The sequence below is a fragment of the Phyllostomus discolor genome, chromosome 6, assembly GCF_004126475.2.
Source record: "Phyllostomus discolor isolate MPI-MPIP mPhyDis1 chromosome 6, mPhyDis1.pri.v3, whole genome shotgun sequence".
Lineage (NCBI taxonomy): Eukaryota > Metazoa > Chordata > Mammalia > Chiroptera > Phyllostomidae > Phyllostomus > Phyllostomus discolor.
The window spans coordinates 30,157,815-30,176,940 of record NC_040908.2 but is presented as its reverse complement, the minus strand read 5'-3'; the positions used below and the strand labels follow the sequence as shown (position 1 = coordinate 30,176,940).

The 19,126-nt window shown below is 38.4% G+C and overlaps 1 pseudogene; it reads right to left on the bottom strand.

Moving 5' to 3' along the window:
* Nucleotides 1-1,868: 1,868 nt before the first annotated feature.
* LOC114498710 lies at nt 1,869-14,887 on the bottom strand (annotated as a pseudogene).
* Between the last annotated feature and the right edge of the window lie 4,239 nt (nt 14,888-19,126).

Below are 19,126 nucleotides of genomic sequence, written 5' to 3'. Positions count from 1 at the left end.
GAAACCAAAATATATACAAGAGAGAAAATGTAGTTACCATACATCTCTTGCCTCATGAGCAAACAGTACTTAAAGTCATATTAATTAACACTGAATATAGGTTTAACCAAAAAATATGATACAACTATGTTGGGAGGATGGGAGTATAGGCAGGGGAAGAGGAAGAGAGCTAATTGCCTCACCTAAGTGAAAGAATATTAATAGGTAATATCTAACTTGATGAGTAGAGAGAATCACACACCCAGAAACTTGAGGCAAATAGGAACGACTATAAAAGCTGGAACTGATGGTCCCTGGACCATAGGATGGTGGGGGTGGGACAAAGGAGGAATGAAAATATTGCTGTTTTTTGTTATAAGCATTTTGGCACTACTTGACATTTAAAATTATGTATATGTATTGCTTTACTAAGTAAAAATTAATTTAAGAAATGTCGTATTGAGGGGGCACGAAATTATTAGCCAGCTCAGTTGCCCACATGTGTCTTTACAGCTCTATGCTTATGCTTGGAGAATTAAAGATGTGGTCAGAGAGGGCAGATTATGGAGTGTGCCATAGGCCAAGCCAAAGAGCTCAGATTTTATTGTACAGGGAACCCTTCAGGATATTAATGGAATGATAACATGCTCTCTGAGCATTCATTTCCTAGGTTGGGTTGGCCTAGGAGAGACTGTTCTGCTTTTTTCTCCCTTATTATTTTATAATAAATTTTCAAGTGTTATATTAGTATTAGTTTTAAATTTTATTTATTTTATTGGTATTTATTATCTATTTAGTATATAAACATAAATTATTTACATGTACCATGAAAAATTTTCAGAAAAATTGAATTATACAGTGAATATCCATATAACTACCTAGATTCTACTTTTGCACTTCTCATGTAATGATCCATTTATCTATCCCTGTCTGTCTGTCAATTGACCTGATATTTTTAATACATTGACAGACATCAATAGACTTCATTTCTAAACACTTTAGCATGTATATAATTTATTAGAGGGGTTTTTTTATGGTTTTGGGGGGCTATAATATATATAAAATGGAATTCACAAATCTGTAATGTACCATTCCAGTGTTTTGATAAATGCACCTGCCTATATAACCCACATTCTTTTCAATATGTACAACATTATCATCACTCTAGAATGCTCCCTCATTATTCTGCCACTTTTTAGTTTATCTGAAACCGTGAAGTTCCCACAGGGCTGGGTGCTGACATTGAAGCCATTGCATGAATGTAGGAAGAAGTAAGTGTGAGATGTGGGGTTGGGACTGTCAACACAGTTACCCACCTTGACCTGGGTTCCAGGAAAATTAGAGACATTGACAGAGTAGGAAATGTTCATCTTGGTTGATATTTTTGCTAAAAATATCAAATAAATCTTTAAAGTCTACTAGTTGGCAAAGCCTAAACTAGATGACCTCTAAATCCCTTCCAGCTCTGGTGCTATTGCACATCTTTGTTTCTGGGGTTTGGAAAGTTGACTTAGTTTTTAATGAATTTCACAAGTATGTATTTATTTATTTATTTATTTATTTATTTATTTTTAGTTAGAAACATTTTACTTAGATACACCAAATAAAAACCTACCATTTTCAAGCTATAAGATGTTAATACATTGAACAAAAATTTCTGTTAACTTAGTGCTGTGGATTTACAGAGTAATAATCCAAATCCATTTTGATTAGGTGATTGAAATAACCTTCCTAGGGTACATTTAACAAACATCACAAATCCCTTAGAGTAATGTAAACAAAATAACTTTTCCCTAAAATGTGAACTTGAGAGCTTCAGTCTACTCTTTCAGGACTTGCACTTCTTCATGGACTTCCTGATAGGGAACGACTCTTTTTGGAGATGGCGATCTAGACTTTGATCAGCTGCTTCTTGGTAGTGAAAGAGACCTGGACCTTGATCTTGACCTTGACCTTGATATTGATCCTTTCATAGAACCAAGCCTACATCGTCTGAGTAAGGCTGATCATGACCTACGAAAAGACATAGATCTTGATTGTTGAGGAAATGCTGATTTTGACTTCCTTCCCCTGTGTCTGCTTCATGAGCGAGAGTATCTCCTACCTCTGGATCTCAAATGTGATCTAGACTGTGACTTACTTCATCTTTGGCAGCTATAGCGATGACAATCATAAGCATAATGTCCCTTTTCACCACACTCATAGCATCTATCATTGGGATCAAAGGGACGTTGAGCAGGTGGTCTATCAAAACGAGATCTCTGAGGCATGCCTGTTTATAGTTCAACCCTCACTTGGGAACCACCAATTGCCTTACCATCCAGGCCTCGCGCTGTATCTTCTGCATCTCTAGGGTCTTCAAATTTCACAAAGGCAAATCCTGGAGGATTTCTTGCAATCCACACCGTTCTTAAGGGACCATAACAACTGAAAGCCCTTTCTAACTCTCCTTGGCCAGCACCGGTTCCCAGGTTACCAACATGCACCTTGGTTTCTCCTCCATACCACCCACCTATAACACGACATGATGACTGACCCACGAGCTCTGCTTCTTCAGCTTGCAGTGCTCAGGGATCCAGCAATACAAAAAGCTGCAAATTCCTCACATGCCAACACTCCTAGTGGCACTACTTCATATGTACTTATTAAGTGTGCAACTGTAACACACCCTGAAAGGCTCAATATATTTAGTATTATTAATGCCATCTGTTAATGGGCAGAGTTAGCAAGCTTTTGTTCTGGCTTGGGTGTTGGTTATATCTTCCTGATTCTGTAAGGTTGAAGTTAGCAAGTTGAGGAGCTTCTGTAATATATCATTCCTGGTGATGGAACCTCTTACCCAACTTGCGTAAATGTTACATAGTGGAAAATTGCTTTATCATGACCAATGATGAGAATTTGTGAGGTTACTGGCTAGAGTTTGAGTTTTCAGCGCAGAACTTTTCTCAATTAAGTGATCTCAGGAGTATAATCTCATGTCCTTCTTAACCACACAAGACTTTAATAAGTACTCAGTAAAAACTATTTGGTAGAATTTAATCAGAACTCTCTCTGGCATTTCTACAAAACTGGATTATTTTCAGAATGGTGAGTATCCAGAGGTGCCTTCCCCACCATAAAAGAAGAGACCCAATCAGTCATTCGGTTGTTCCTGAGCTACTTACTACATTCCCCTGGCCCTGGGCTAGGCCCTATGGGTGATTCAGAACAACTGTGAGAATGACTCTACTTTCAAAAAGAGAGAACTCATGCCAACTAGACAAACACCCAAGTTTTCAGCTGTGTGCTAACATTTCTGCTCTGAACTAGGGTAGGTCCTCTCTGTTACAGACCCACTCTTTCTCTACCACAACATTCTTTACACTTAAATTTAGTGTCAAAGTCTCACTGCCAGACTGTGAGCAAAGATCTGTCCAGTTCGCTGCTGCATTCTCAGGACCTAGGACGGTGTGTGGCACAGAGCAAGTCATTGATAGACGTTGACTAAATGAATAGGTTATACAAAGATATTTCTATTAAATAAAGTCATTTGAAAGTGCATGTTGTGTTAGGTTAGGTTTCGCAAGGCCTTTCCTTTACAACACAGTTATGCCTTTCTCTGGGGCCTTCCTTGATCCCTGACAGAAATCTCATCCCCTCAAAAGCTGGTCCCACTTCTGTGCCTTTACCCCATTATATCTTAAGCGTCTGTTAGGCTCTTTATTACTCTCTACCACATATCTTTTTGTTTTCTTGTTTGTATTCCACATTAGACCTTGAGGGCAAGATCCCTACATCTTTGCATCCTAGAGTCAGGAGATAGTGGTTGAATAAATAAGCTTTCTGAAAGTTATTAAAGCTGAACCCATTTATAGAACATGCTCCAGACAGGATTAACCAGAAGCAAGAGTTTATAGCATTTTTATAAGATTTCCCTCAGTAAATATTTGTTGAAAACTGTTAAAGATAAATTATTAATCCCTTGCAATTAGTATTCCCAAAGGCCTCTGAGCGTTCATTTCCTATTTTGAATAAACTATCATCTTCCTAAATCTGGGCTTTATTTAACAGGAAGATAAGACAGATTCTCTCTGATGGTACATTGAACAGTGATAGTGAATTTCATTGAGAGAATTGTTTTCCTTGTCATTGGTAAAGAAAGTTTTCAAGGCTGTAACATCTCTGAAGTTGACATATTAAGGCTAATAGTTTAGGATTAATATTTAGAATATAGTAATTGCTGTTATTTGTAGACCCTGGTCCATTCACCCCAATTAGTTGAAGAGTTTAGTTCCTGTCTTACTGTCACTTTCTCCAAACATAATCCTGTCTTAATTCTGGGTGATTTCAATGGCATGCAGATGATCCTATCCAAGTCTTCAATCCCTGCTTCACTTGTCCTCCAATGATCTCGTCCTTCACCCTACCACAGTCACCCCCTCTATGGTCCTGTCTTGTCATTGCCAATAACTACAACTTCTCTGTCATCTCACTTCCAAGTAACCCACTCTCTGAACCCATCTTTTAACTTTCCATGCCCTTCCTCTAGTACCCTGTCAGAATTTTACCACCATTTTATCATTCCTTATTTCCTTATGGCCTCACTTCCCTGCTATCCCACCTTTGTTACAATCACCCTTTGCATATCCAGCTAGTCTCTTACTCCTCTCTCCTTTCATTGCACTCACCTGGCAAAACCCCAAACCTGATAATGTCAACTTCTTACCTCCTCTGAACAGCCACCCACACAGGTAAACACAATTGAAAAACATTAACTGTTTTCACTTTAAATATTTCACCATCAACCTCAATTAGGCTCTCAGTACTGCCAGGTAATCCTCCTACCCCTCTTTAATATAGTCATTTCCCCCATCTCTTGCATGACTATCTTATGTTTCACATTTCTTCTCAAACTTCCAATACCTCTGACACTCCTCGCTTGCAGCTGAGGCTCTTGCTTTATATCTTACAAAGCAGAAAGAAGTTATGAGAAGAGAAATTCTACACGCTCCCACCTACATCTGTACCTTAGACTTGGCCTGTGCTTCTGTCATGGATGAATTGTCTACATTCCTAAGACCAGCCTCTGCACTTGGGCACCACATTCTCTCTCTTTTTTCCTCTCAAGGACATCCCCTCTCCATCTTGTTAATTTTCCCTCTCAAAAAGGATCATTTCCTCCACCACACAGTTATTTCTCTCATCTTAAAGAAAACAAAATAACTAAAACAAAAACACCTTTTGGCAACCCTCAATTTTTCTTCTTATGCTTTCAGCAAAACTCCTTTTAAAGGAGTTTTATTTATTTTATTTTCGTACTTAAAGAAAAGAAATATAAAAAAGAGGAAATGGTCAGTTAAATGTGGCAGTTCTTATCTGGGCTTTTTACAAAAGATCATTAACTTAAGTAAGATGATAAGTAAATGGCAATTTTTCCCCCTGAAGAGTTGAAATATAAAAATAATCACAACAAATAATACTTATTAAGGATTTGTATCTATGGGACCTTACTAGATACTTCAAACATGTTATTTCCTTTATTTTTTACAGCTCTATGAAGAAAGTACTAACATACCCTTTTTATAGCTAAGGAAACCAAGGCATAGAGAATGCAAGTAGTTAAAAGCTTTTTCCTCTCAGATGCACTTCAACCAAGCCTTCACCCCCACCACTCCACCAAAGTGCCTCCTGAGAAGGTCACTCCTGATCTCCATGCTGCTAAGCCCAATAGAACAAGCTCAGCCCTCATCTATCTTGACTTATTTTCAGCATTTGACACAGTTGTTCACTCCATCCTCCTTAAAACATGTCTTTTCACTTGATTTGAGGACTCTCTTTGTTCTCCTTTTATCTCTGTGCCTGTTTTTTATTAGTCTTCTTTGCTGGTTCTGCCTCATCTCCCTAACTTTTGACTATTTGGAGCATCCCCGAGATACCCCATGGCTCAGTTATTAGACATTTTCTCTATCTACCTTCACTCCTTGGGAATGTCATCCAGAATCATGTCTTTGAACCAGTACAAGACAGAACTTCCAGTTTATGTCTTATGCTGCACTTTTTTTTCCTGGACTCTGGACCTTTATATATAACAGCCAATTAATATCTGCACATATATTTAATAAGGATTTCAAACTTCATGTCCAAAACCAAATATCTGATTCCCTATTTCTACCCTGAATCTGCTCTACCTAACAGGCTTCCCATTTTAGTAAATGGAAGCTTGATGCTTCTAGTTTGCTCAGGCCAGCAACCTGGGAGTCATCATGACTATTTTGCTTTCTTTAATACGTGATATCTGGTCTTTCAGCAATCTCACCAATTCTACCTACAACATACATCTAGGATATGATAATTTCAGTTGCTGTCATCCAACCCAAGCCATCAGTTTTTCCTGGATTACTGTAATAGTCTCCTAATTGGTGACATTATTCCCACCCTTGGCCCTTCCAGCCTTCTCAGCAGAGTAGACAAAATGATCCCTTTAACCTAAGTCAAGTCATGGCATTCCTTTCCTCAGCCCTCTAACGGCTTCCATCTCATACTGTACATGCCAAGATCCTTACTATGCCCTCAAATTCCCTCCATGGTGGAAGCACAGGCCTCCTCTTAACCCCCACCATTTCTTTCCCAGTACTTTCTCCTTCCTTCTTCTACTCCAGCCACATTGTCGTCCTAACTCACATGGCATATTTCTATCTCAAGAACTTGGCACTTTCTATTCCCTTGGCCTCTACTTCTTCCCTCAAGACTCCTCCCCTTCTCCCTGCCTTTAGTCCTCTGCTCAGGTTCTACTCTGTTAGTAAGACCTTCCCCAGTCACCATATAAAAATTTGACATCTTTTTCCTCATCCCAAACTTCCCTTTCTTTTCCCAATACTCTATTGTTCTCCAGAGTACATACCACAATTTGATATACCATATATTTACTTATTTATGTATTTATTGACAATCTCTGCATAAGCTCAATGACAGAGGGACTTTATCTTGTTCAGGTCCATATTTCCAGTACATAAGACTGAGTCTGGAACCTAATATTTAGTAGGCTTTAGTTGGATGAATAATATATATGAAGTCTGTCCAGAAAATGTCCAGCCATTGTTAATATAATGAGGACATTTTGCGCAGTATCCATGAAACCTGGCAGCCAAGGAGAGTGGACTGGAATGCCATGTGTAAACAATGACAACTTCACTATACTAGTCAGTGGAGGTGGTAGACACTGTTGAGTGAGCATGTGTACTATATGGCCGTTGCATTCAAAGTGACTGAGTGAGTAGGGCAATGAATCTGCATTAAATTTTGCATTAAGCTTGAATATTCCTCTGCAGAAACTATTCAGATGATTCAGAAGGCTTTCAGAGATGATGCAATGAGTGTAGCACAATTACAAGTGTGCCACAAACACTTCAAAGATGGCTGAGAATCTGTTGAAAGTGATCCATGTTCTGGAAGGCCTGCAACAAGCAGAACACCTGAGAATGTTGAATGTGTTCATGCTGCAATCAGCAAGGATCAGCAACTGAGTGCAAAACCTAGAAGCTGATCAGGAGATTCCAAAAACTACTGCATCCAAGATTTTGACCCAGGCTCTTGGCATAAAATATGTCATGGCAAAATTCATTCCATGGCTTCTGCTACCAGGGCAGAAGGAACATCTTGCTGTAGTTGCTAATGACTTGATTCAAACCACTACCAATGAACCAGTAAGGAGGTCATAACTGGAGATGAATCATGGGTCTGTGGCTATGATCTAGAAATAAAGGCCTAGTCGTCCCAATGGAAGTCGCCTGATTCTTCACACCTGAAGAAGCTGCGGCAAATTGCAGCAAGATCAAGATCATGTTAATTGTGTTCTTTTATTGAGAGGGTGTTGTCCGTCATGAATATGCCCCTCCAGGCCAAACAATTAATAAGGAGTACTACCTCAATGTTCTTTGTTGGTTGAGAGATGCAATACCACAAAAACAGCCACAGTTATGGACACTGGTGATTGACAGCTTCATCATGACAATGTGCCTGCTCATGCATCACATCTCATGCACAGTATTTTGGCAAAACATCAAATCACCCAGGTGACTCAGCCCCCCTACAGCCCAGATTTTGTGCCCTGTAACTCTGGCTTTTTCCAAAACTAAAATCGCCTTTGAAAGGGAAGAGATTTCAGACTGTCAATAAGATGCAGGAAAATACGATGGGGCAGCTGATGGTGATTCCAAGAAATAATTTTGCAGAGCATTTTGAACAGTGGAAGAGATGCTGGGAGAGCTGTGTAAGATCCCAAGGAATCTACCTTGAAGGGGACTGAGGCATCATTGTCCTATGTACAATGTTTTTGTATCTTGTATCTTCTTCTGTGAATGTCTCTATTTTTCATATTACATGGCTGGATATGTTCTCGACAGACCTCATATATATATAGTAGCTTTATTACTATAGAATATGTTATTACTAATATTGTTAAGATAGTTCAGATTTTTTTTCTCCTTAAGCTGGCAAGCTTTTTATTTACCCTTTAAGACTCTACTTAGGAATTCCAAATTCCAACAGGTACTCCCTTCATCTCCAAGGCTGTGTTAGGTATTTCTTCTCCTACCTCTCATGGGAATCTGAGCATGTCTCTATTAGACCTTTGGTCACCTGATGATGTCTTTTACCTGAGGTGCTTCCCCTCTGCTGGATTATGAACAGGGCATGATATCTTTTATCTGAGCCTCCAAGGGCCTCTCTTAATGTTTGGGATGCATTAAGTAGCCTATAAATGCTTGAAAACGGGAAGAAAAGGGGTTCAAGGAAGGAAGGAATAAAGAAAAGAATGGATGGAAATTAGGCTGTGATTTTCATTTCTAATTTAAAAAAGAATTCATTATAAATTCAGCTAACTTTAGGAATACTGCAGCACTCATTTTTTAAAATATAGCAAAATTCATAAAACCAAAAAAATTACTACTTTAATAGTTCAGTGACAGGACATTCACATTTTTGTGTGAGCATTACCACTACCCAGCTTTAAAAACACTTTTCATCTTGTAAAACTGAATCTCTGACCTATTAAACACTAACTCCCCACTTCCCATTCCACTAACCTTGGCAACCACCATCCTACTTTCTGTCTCTATGAGTTTGACTACTCTAGGTACCTCAGATAAGTGTAATCACACAGTATGTGTCATTTTACGACTGGCTTATTTCACTTAGCATGATGTCCTGAAGGTTCACCATGCACCATGTTGTAGCATGTGTCAGAATTTAATTCCTTTTTTTCAGTTGGAATCTGCAGTTCAGCAGATGACATTTTCTTTTATTTGTTTTTCATTTTCATTTTCTTTTTTAAAATATTTTTTATTGATTTTACTATTACAGTTGTCCCAATATTTCCCCCTTTGCCCTCCTCCACTAGCACCTCCAGCCCCTTAGGCCATCCCCATACCACTGTAATTTTATTTTTCAATTAAAGTTTACATTAAATATTATGTTGTATTAGTTTCAAGTGTTCAGCATAGTGGTTAGAAAAACACATACTTCATAAAGCATCCCCTCCTGATATTTCCAGTACCCACCTGGCACCATACATAGTAATTACAATATTATTGACTATGTTCCCTATGCTGTGCTTTATACTCCTGTGACTATTTTCTAACTACAAAGTTGTAGTTCTTAATCCTTTCACCTTTCTCACCCTTTCCCCAACACCTCTACCCTCTGGCAACCATCAGTCTGTTCTCTGTATCTAGGAGTCTGTTTCTGTCTGGCTTGTTCATTTATTTTGTTCTTTAGATTCACATCTAAGTAAAATCATATGGCATTTGTCTTACTCTGGCTGGCTTATTTAAGTTAGCATAATACCTTCTAGGCCCATCTATACTATCACAAATGGTAAGATTGCATTTTTTATGGCTAAGTAATGTTCCGTTGTATACACGTACAGTCACATTTTTTGTAACGTAAGAATTTGTTTGTTTGTTTGTTTTGTACCACCACTTTTTACTCCACTCATATATTGATGGGTATTTGGGTTGCCCATATTTGGGCCATTGTAAATAATGCTGTGATGAACATAGGGGTGCATATATTATTTTGAATTAGTGTTTTTGATTTCTTTAGATATATACCCAGAAGTGAATTCACTTGGTTATAAGGAAGTTTCATTTTTAATGTTTTGAGAAACTCCCTTAGTGGCTGCACCAATCTGCAGTCACACCACAGTGCATGAGGGTTACTTTTTCTTCACATCCTAGACAACATTCATAATTTGTTGATTTATTGGTGATTGCCCTTCTGAGAGGTCTGAAATGGTATCTCATTATAGTTTTAAGTTGCATTTCTCTGATGATTAGTGACATTGAGCATCTTTTCATATATCTGTTGACCATCTTTATGTCCTAGTGTCTATACAGGTCCTCTGCCCATTTTTTAATTAATTTTTTTTCGGGTGTTGATTTGCATAAGTTCTTTATAAATTTGGGGAATTAATCCCTTATCAGATCTGTCATTAGCAAATATCCTCTCCCATTCAGTAGGTTGTTTTTTCATTTTATTGATGGTTTCCTTGCTGTGTAAAAACTTTTCAGTTTGATGTAATCCCATTTCTTTGTTTTTCTTTTGTTTCTCTTGCCCAAGAAGATATATTAGAAAAAATATTGCCATGAGAAATGGCTGGCATTTTGTTGCCTATGTTTTCTTGTAGGATTTTTATGGTTATGAGTCTAACATAAGTCTTTAATCTATTTTGAGTTTATTCTTGTATATGGTATAAGAAGCTGGTCTAGTTTCATTTTCTTTGTATGTACCTGTCCAATTTCCCCACCATTTATTGAATAGACTGTCTTAGCCCTATTGTATATTCTTGCCTCCTTTGTCAAATGTTAATTGACAATAAAGGTGTGGGTTTATTTCTGGGCTCTCTATTCTGTTCCATTGCTCTATATATCTGTTTTTATGCCAGTACCATGCTGTTTTGACTACTATACCCTGGTAGTATAGTTTGATATCAGGTAACATGATACTTCCAACTTGTTCTTCTTTCTTAAGATTGCTCTGGCTATTTGAGGTCCTTTGTGTTTTCACATACATTTTTGGATTATTTGTTCTATTTCTGTGAAAAACATTATTGGTATCTTGGTAGAAATTATATTGAATCTATGGATTGCTTTGGGTAATATGGACATTTTAACAATGTTAATTCTTCCTATCTATGAACATAGTAGATGCTTCTACTTAATTGTTTCTTCTTCAATTTCTTCAGTATCTTATAATTTATGAGTACCATACAGGCCTTTTACATCCTTAGTTAAATTTATTCCTAGGTAATTTTTTTGATGCAATTGTAAATGGGATTGTTTTCTTAGTTTCTCTTTCTAATAGTTCATTATTGGTGTATAAAAAATGCAACTGATTTCTGGGTATTTATTTTGTACCTGCTAGTTTACTGAATTCATTTATCAGTTTTAGTAGTTTTTTGGTGGGATCTTTAGGGTTCTCAATATACAATATTATGTCATCTGCTAATAATGACAGCTTTATTTCTTCCTTTCCAGTTGGAATGCCTTCTATTTCTTCTTGTATGATCTTGTGGCTAGGACTTCCAGTAATATATTGAATGAGAGTGGTAACAGTGGCCCTGGCTGGTGTGGCTAAGTGGATTGAGTTCCAGCCTGTGAATCAAAGGGTGGCTGGTTCAATTCCCAGTCAGGGCACATGCCTGGGTTGCAGGCCTGGTCCCCAGTAGGGGGCTGGCAAGAGGCAATCACACATTGATGTTTCTCTCCCTCTATTCTCCCTCCCTTCCCCTCTCTAAAAAAATAAATAAGTAAAATCTTTTTTTTTTTAAAGAGTGGTAACAGTGGTCATCCCTGTCTTGTTGCTGATCTTAAGGGAAACACTTTTAGTTTTTTTCAATGAGTATGATATTAACTGTGGGTTTGTCAGATATGGCCTTTATAATGTTGAGGTATATTTCCTCTATTCCCATTTCGCTGAGATTTTATAAAATCATAAATGGGTACTGAATTTTGTGAAAAGCTTTTTCTGCATTGATTGATATGATCATACAACTTTTATCCTCCATTCTGTTTATATGGTGTATCACATTAATTGATTTGCAGATATCGTACCAACCTTGGATCTCAGAAATAAATTGCATTTGATCATGGTGTATGATCTTTTAATGTATAGCTGACTTGTGTTTGCTAATATTTTGTTGAAAATTTTAGCATCTCTGTGCATCAGGGATTTGGGCCCCAAATTTTCTTTTTTCTTGTGTCTTCTTTTGCAATTGTACAATAATGCTGGCCTTGTAAAATAAGTTAGGAGTCTTCCCTCCTCCTGAATATTTTTGGAATATTTTGAGAAGGGTAGGTGTTCTTCTTAGAATGTTTGTTAAAATTCACCTGTGAATCCATCCAGTCCAGAAGTTTTGTTTGTTGGGAGTTGTTTTTTTTTTTAATTTCTGCTTCAGTTTTCTTTGGTTATAATCAGTCTGTTCAAATTTCCTGTTTCCTTTGATTCAATTTTAGAAGATTGTATGTTCCTAGAAATTTATCCATTTCATTTAGATTGTCCAATTTATTGGCACATGGTTGTTTATAATATTTTCTTATACTCTTTTGTATATCTGCAGTGTCAATTGTTACTTCTCTTCTTTCGTTCCTGATTTTATATATTTTGGCCTTCCCTTTTTTTTCTTGATGAGACAGGTTAAAGCAAGAGTGTCAAACTCATTTTCACTGGGGGCCACATCAGCCTCTTGGTTGCCTTCAAAAGGATGAATGTAATTTTAGCACTGTATAAATGTAACTGCTCCTAACAGTTGAGGGGAGCTCAGTGTTGTTGCTGGGTAGAAACAGGATAAAGCAAGGTGGAGGGCCAGATTCACCCCATGGGCCTTGTGTTTGCCACCTGTGGGCTAAAGGTTTATCGATCTTGTTTATCTTTTAAAAAAAACAGTTCTTGGTTTCATTGATATTTTGTATTGTTTTTTTGTACTCTATTTTGTTTATTTCCAACCTGATCTTTATTATTCCCTCCCTTCTAGTCACTTTGGGCTTTGTTTGCTGTTCTTTTTCTAGTTTCTTAAGTTGTAAGATTATATTGTTTATTTGAGATTATTCTTGTTTCTTGAAGTAGGCCTGGATTGCTATGAATTTCCCTCTTAGGACTGCTTTTGCTGTGTTCCATAAATTTGGGTTGTTGTGTTTTTCTTTTAAGGTTGTCTCAAGGTAGTTTTTGATTCCTTCTTTGATGTCATTGTTAACCCATTCATTCTTTAGTAACATGTTATTTCGCCTCCATGTTTTTGTGTTTTTCAGTTTTTTTTCTTTTGTGATTGATCTCTAGTTTTGTACCATTGTGGTCAGAGAAGATACTTGATATAATTTTTTTTACCCTTACCTGAGGACTTTTTCATTGCTTTTAGATAGAGAGAAGGGGGTGAGAGAGCCAGAGGAACATTGATTGACTCTCACAAGCATGCTGAAGGAGGATCAAACCCATGACCTAGGTATGTGCCCTCACTGGGGATCAAACCCCCAACTTTTTGGTGTATGGGATAACGTTCCAAGCAATTGAGCCACATCTGCCAAGGCAGATGCTTGATATGATTTTAATCTTTTTACATTCATTGAGACTTGATTTGTGTCCTTACTTATGGTCTATTTTGGAAAATATTCCATGTGTACATGAAAAGAATGTACATTCTGCTCATTTGTGGTGAATGCTCTAAAAATATCAATTAAATCCATCTAGTCTAGTGTGTCATTTTAGGCTGCTGTTTCCTTGTGGATTTTCTGCCTGGAAGACCTATTTATTGATATGAATGGGGTATTGAACTCTCCTACTATGACTGTATTTCTGTAGCTCTCTCCCTTTATATTCATCAGTATTTGTTTTAAATATTTAGGTGCTCTTATTTTAGGTGCATAAATGTTTACAAGGCTTATATCCTCTTACTGGATTGATCTCTTTATTATTATGTAATATCTTACTTTTTTCTTATTATAGCCTTTGTTTTAAAGTCTATTTTGTGTGATATAAGTATTGCTACTTCAGTGTCTTTTTTATTTGTTTCCATTGGCATGAAATAGGTTTTTCCAACCCTTTACTTTCATCCTGTGTGTGTCTTTCATTCTAAGGCAGATCTCTTGTAAATAGCACATACCATATTTTGCCATGTATAATGTGCTCCCATTTACATATGCATCCATGTTTTTCTGTGCTTTATATATAGGATTATTATATCTATTATTATACACATATATGTAATTATTATACCCATGTATAATGTGCATTCTTATTTTTCCCCTCAAAAATTTGGGAAAAAAGTGCACATTTACCTAGCAAAATACAACATATGGGTTTTGTTATTTTATCCACTCAGCTACACTATGTATTTTGATTGCAGCATTTAACCCATTTGTATTTACAGATTATTGGCTGGACAAGATGACAGTATAGGTAAATACACTTGCCTCCTCACACAACAACATCAAAATTACAACTGAACTATAGAAAAACCATCACTCAAAACCATCAGAAATTGAGTTGAATGGGAGTCTGACAACTACAGAATTGAAGAAACCACATCCACCCATACTGGAGGTGGGGCATGGACATGGAACAGTCTGGCCCTGCACCCACATGGATAAAAATTCAGGAGGGATATCTCAGGAGTGGGGAGTCTCAGACCCACACAAGAACCCCCAGCCCAGGATTCCAGTGCCAGGAAGATAAGTCCCCACAACTACTGGCTGCAGAAATTGAATCCGTGGAGGAGGCTACTGGAGCTCTAAACAGTTCCTTTTGAAGAATGCACACACAGATTCACCTATTCAGACTCACTCCCTCTGCGCTCCAGCACCATGGTTGCAGCCTGGAGGGCACCAGTCATATACAGGGAGAGACTGAGGTGTCTAGCATTGGGGCAAGTAGAGGCCATTGTCCCTTTGCTGAGTCCCCCAACCCCCTAGAGCCTGTAGGCCTGTGCCCTATCTGAGACTCCATCAACCTGGTTAAAACTGTGTAACCCACCTTGGAGATCCACAGAGACTCTATTCCACCCAACTTATGGGCACACCCAAGCTGCTTTTTCATAAGAATGTCTGGTCTTGGCTCCTAAATCCTATCAAACAAGCAATAGCTGCCTTCAGTGGGGCAGAGCAGCAGCCAGATTAGTTACAGCTTGGCTTCACTTGGGAATCTCCAAGTCTAGTACAAGTAGTAGCCATCTCAGATTGCTTTACAGCTCAGGTAGGGTGCCCTGGGCAAAACACAGGTGGGGGTTTGCATGTTGGCCTGACCACCTGGGAAACCCCGAGGCTAACACACCTGTGGACAGCTACAGATGATGTCAGAGCACCACCACCCTACCCCTGAACAGGCTGATCCTCTACGGAGGGTGGAGGGCAGTGGTCAGTGGTCACAGCTAGTCTTTGCAGCTGACTTCCCTGGGTAAATCCTCCCTTTGATCTGTTGACAGCAACCAAGGCTCAACTACAAAGGGAGCGTATACTCAGCCCACACAAAGGATGCACCTAGAGTACCCAGCTTAGGTGATAGGGGAGGCCATGCCACTGGACCCTACAGGACAGCTACTACATTAGACCACACTACAAAGACAGATAGTCATAGCAGCTCTATGTAATACATAGTAAGAAACACAGGGAAGCTGCCAAATCAAGGAGACAAAGAAACATAGCCCAAATGAAAGAATAGATCAAAACTCAAGAAGAAGAGCTAAATGAAATAGAACAATCTATCAGATGCGGAGTTCAAAACACTGTTTTTAAGCATGCTCAAGGAACTCAGTGAGGAAGTCAGCAGCATAAAGAAGATCAAGTCAGAAATGAAGGGTACACTGATTGAAATAAAGAACAATTTATAGGGAAACAATAATAAAATGGATGAAGCCAAGAATCAAATCAATGATTTGGAATATAAGGAAGCAAAAAAAAAAAAAAACAAAAAAAACAAAAACAAACCCACACAGAAAAACAAGAAGAAAGAATCCAAAAAAATGAGGGTAGTATAAACAGCCTCTGGGGCAACTTCAAGAAGTTCAACATTCACATCATAGGGGTGCCAGAAAGAGAAGAGAAAGAGCGAGAAATTGAAACATGAATTTTATGAAAAGCTTTTTCTGCATTTATTGATATGATTATATGATTTCATATAGATATGAAATCTATCTGAAAAAATAGTGAAAGAAATCTTCCCTCATTTGGTGAAGGGAATAGACATGCACTTTCAGGAAGCAGAGTCCCAATTATGATGGATGCAAAGAAGGCCACTCCAAGACACATCATTATTAAAAGGCCAAAGGTTAAAGATAAAGAAAGACCCTTAAAAGCAAGAGAAAAGAAGTTAGTTACTGAAAGGTTGCCAAATGGGAGGGAGGTGGGGGAGAATTGGCGAAGAGGTGAGGGGATAAAGAAGTACAAGTAGGTAGTTACAGAATAGCCAAGGGGATGTAAAGTACAGTATAGGAAATGGAGTAGCCAAAGAACTTGTATGCATGACCCATGGACATGAACAGTGGTGGGGGTATTGCCTGAGGGAGTAATGGACGCTGGGTGGATGGGGGCAAAGGGAGAAATATCAGGATAACTGTAATAGCATAATCAATAAAATATAATTAAAAATGGAATAAAGTTATAGTAACTAAAAAACAATAAATAAACTGATTATTGGTAGGTACATATTTATTGTCATTTTATTTCTTATAATTATGTTCCTTTTATTTTCCTTATTTTAAAAGAAGTCCCTTTAACATTTCTTGTAATACTGGCTTGGTGGTAATGAAATCTTTTAGCTTTTTCTTGTCTGGGAATCTCTTTATTTCCCCTTTCAATTTTAAATGATGGCTTTGCTGAGTAAATTAGTCTTGTTTGTATGTTCTTGCTGTTTTTTTTAATCCTCACCTGAGGATATTTTTATTGATTTTATAGAGAGAGGAAGGGAGGGAAAGAGAGAGAGAGAGAAAGAAACACCAATGTGGGTGAGAAATATCAATCACCTCCCATATGTACCCTGACCAGGGATTGACCCACAACCTACATATGTGCCCTAAATTTGAATTAAACCTGCAACCTTATTGGGTATGGACAAAGCTCCAACCACCTAAGCTACCTAGCCATGGCTGTAGGCCCTTGATTTTTATCACTTTAAATATTTCATGCCAATCTCATCTGCCCTGAATGGTTTATGGTGGGAGATCAGCTGACCATCTTATGAGAGCTCCCTTGCAGATACGAGGGGGGGACCCAAACAAAACCAGAATTTATTTATAAACATTTTTTATTTAGTCTTACATGTTTAAACTTCAGTCACCTTCAAAGTGCTCTCCATTTGATGCAATACACCTATTGAGACATTTTTTCCACTTCTCAAAACAGTTTTTGAACTTGCTGATTTTGATGCCATTTAGTATCTGCCTTTTTTTGTTTCAACTCTTCCACTTAAGCAAAATATTTCCTTTGAGGAATTTTTTCATCCAGAGAAACAACAACAAAAAAGTGACTCACAGTGAAATTAGGTAAAAAGGGAGGGTGGGGCATGAGACTCTTGTATTTTTGGTCAAAAAATGCTGAACACTCAGCACAGTGTGGGCAGGTGTGCTCATAAGTCACCTATCACAAAGTGGGCAAACAGGTGTGTTGAAGGAGTCTTCAAAAAAATTCACTGAAGCTGAACGCAGCCTCTCACAATAACTGCAGCTGGTACACTGATACAGATGGACTCCTAGAACACTTACCAGCGAGCGAAGCTTGTACTACAAGGGGCCTACCCTCCAGAAGATAATTCATTTGGGGTGGGGTCCCCTCTCATAACTGTCTTCTAGCTACTTTTTAAAAAAGATTTTATTTATTTATTTTCAGAGAGAGGGGAATGGAGGGAGAAAGAGAGGGAGAAAGACATTGATGAGTGAAAGAAACATAGATTAGTTGCCTCTTGCATGCCCCCAAATGGGGACCTGGCCCACAACCCAGACATGTGCCCTGACCAAGCATCAAACCAGCACCTTTGGTTTGCAGGCAGGCCCTCAATCCACTAAGCCACACCAGCCAGGTCTCTTGCTACTTTTAAGGTTTTCTCTTCGTCTTTAACCTTCACCATTTTAATTATGATGTTTCTTGGTGTGAGCCTCTTCTGGTTCATCTTGTTTGGAGCTCTGCACTTCCTGGATTTATGTGTCTGTTTCCTTCACAGGTTGGGGAATTTTTCATTTATTTTTTCTGAAAATAAATTCTCAGTTCCCTGCTCTCTCACTTCTCATTCTAGTACCGCTATGATGCAGATGTTATCACTTGACATTGTCCCAGAGGTCCCTTAAACTATCCTAATTTTTTAAAAAGTATTTTATCATTTTGCTGCTCTGATTGTTTTCTGCTACCTTGTCTTCCAAATCTCTGATTTGATCCCGTTTCATTTAATCTGCAGTTTATTTTTTCTAGTGTATTTCTCATTTCAGCTATTGTATTCTTTATTTCTAGCTGGTCTTTTCTTATGGTTTCTATGTTCTTTTATATGCTTACAATCTCTTTAAGTTTTCACTGAGTTCATTCATTCTTCTTCTTAAATTTCTTGAGCTGACTTATAACCCTTTTTGAACTCTGTATCTGGTAGATACCATGCTTCCACTTCATTTCTTTTTCTGGGGATTGCTCTTGCTCTTTCATTTGGGGCATGTTGGGAACCACCCTGCTTGATTTCAGAAGCTGTAACCCCCTATGGCTAAGGCTGAGTGAGAGACCTTGGGACCCTAAGCCACTAAGGAGACAAAGCTTATCCCCCTGGCAGGGACACTGCCTCTGCCCCCTTTACTTCACCCTGTTTGGCCCCCAGTGCATGACCGATTAGCCAATGATGGGTAAGATTCCTCAAGGGAGAGACGACCTAAGACAGGCATGGTCACAAAGGGGCCCTCAAGGAAGGACTTGGGGGGCTGTGGAGAAAGGAGATGATTGACCCTCCCCCCCTCAGCTTTGACATAGCCTGAGTCCTTATTCTGTCTTCAAGAAGTCTCCTAATCACTTGGCTCCCTTACTTTCCCTGTCTGACTTAAGCCTAAAACAATGCTGGAGGTGGGTGTAGCCCTGTGCTGGAAAGGGCGAGCTCCCTGGGGGCAATTAGGCCTAAGAAAGAATGCATAAAATCCTATGAAACCTGCTTTGCTAAT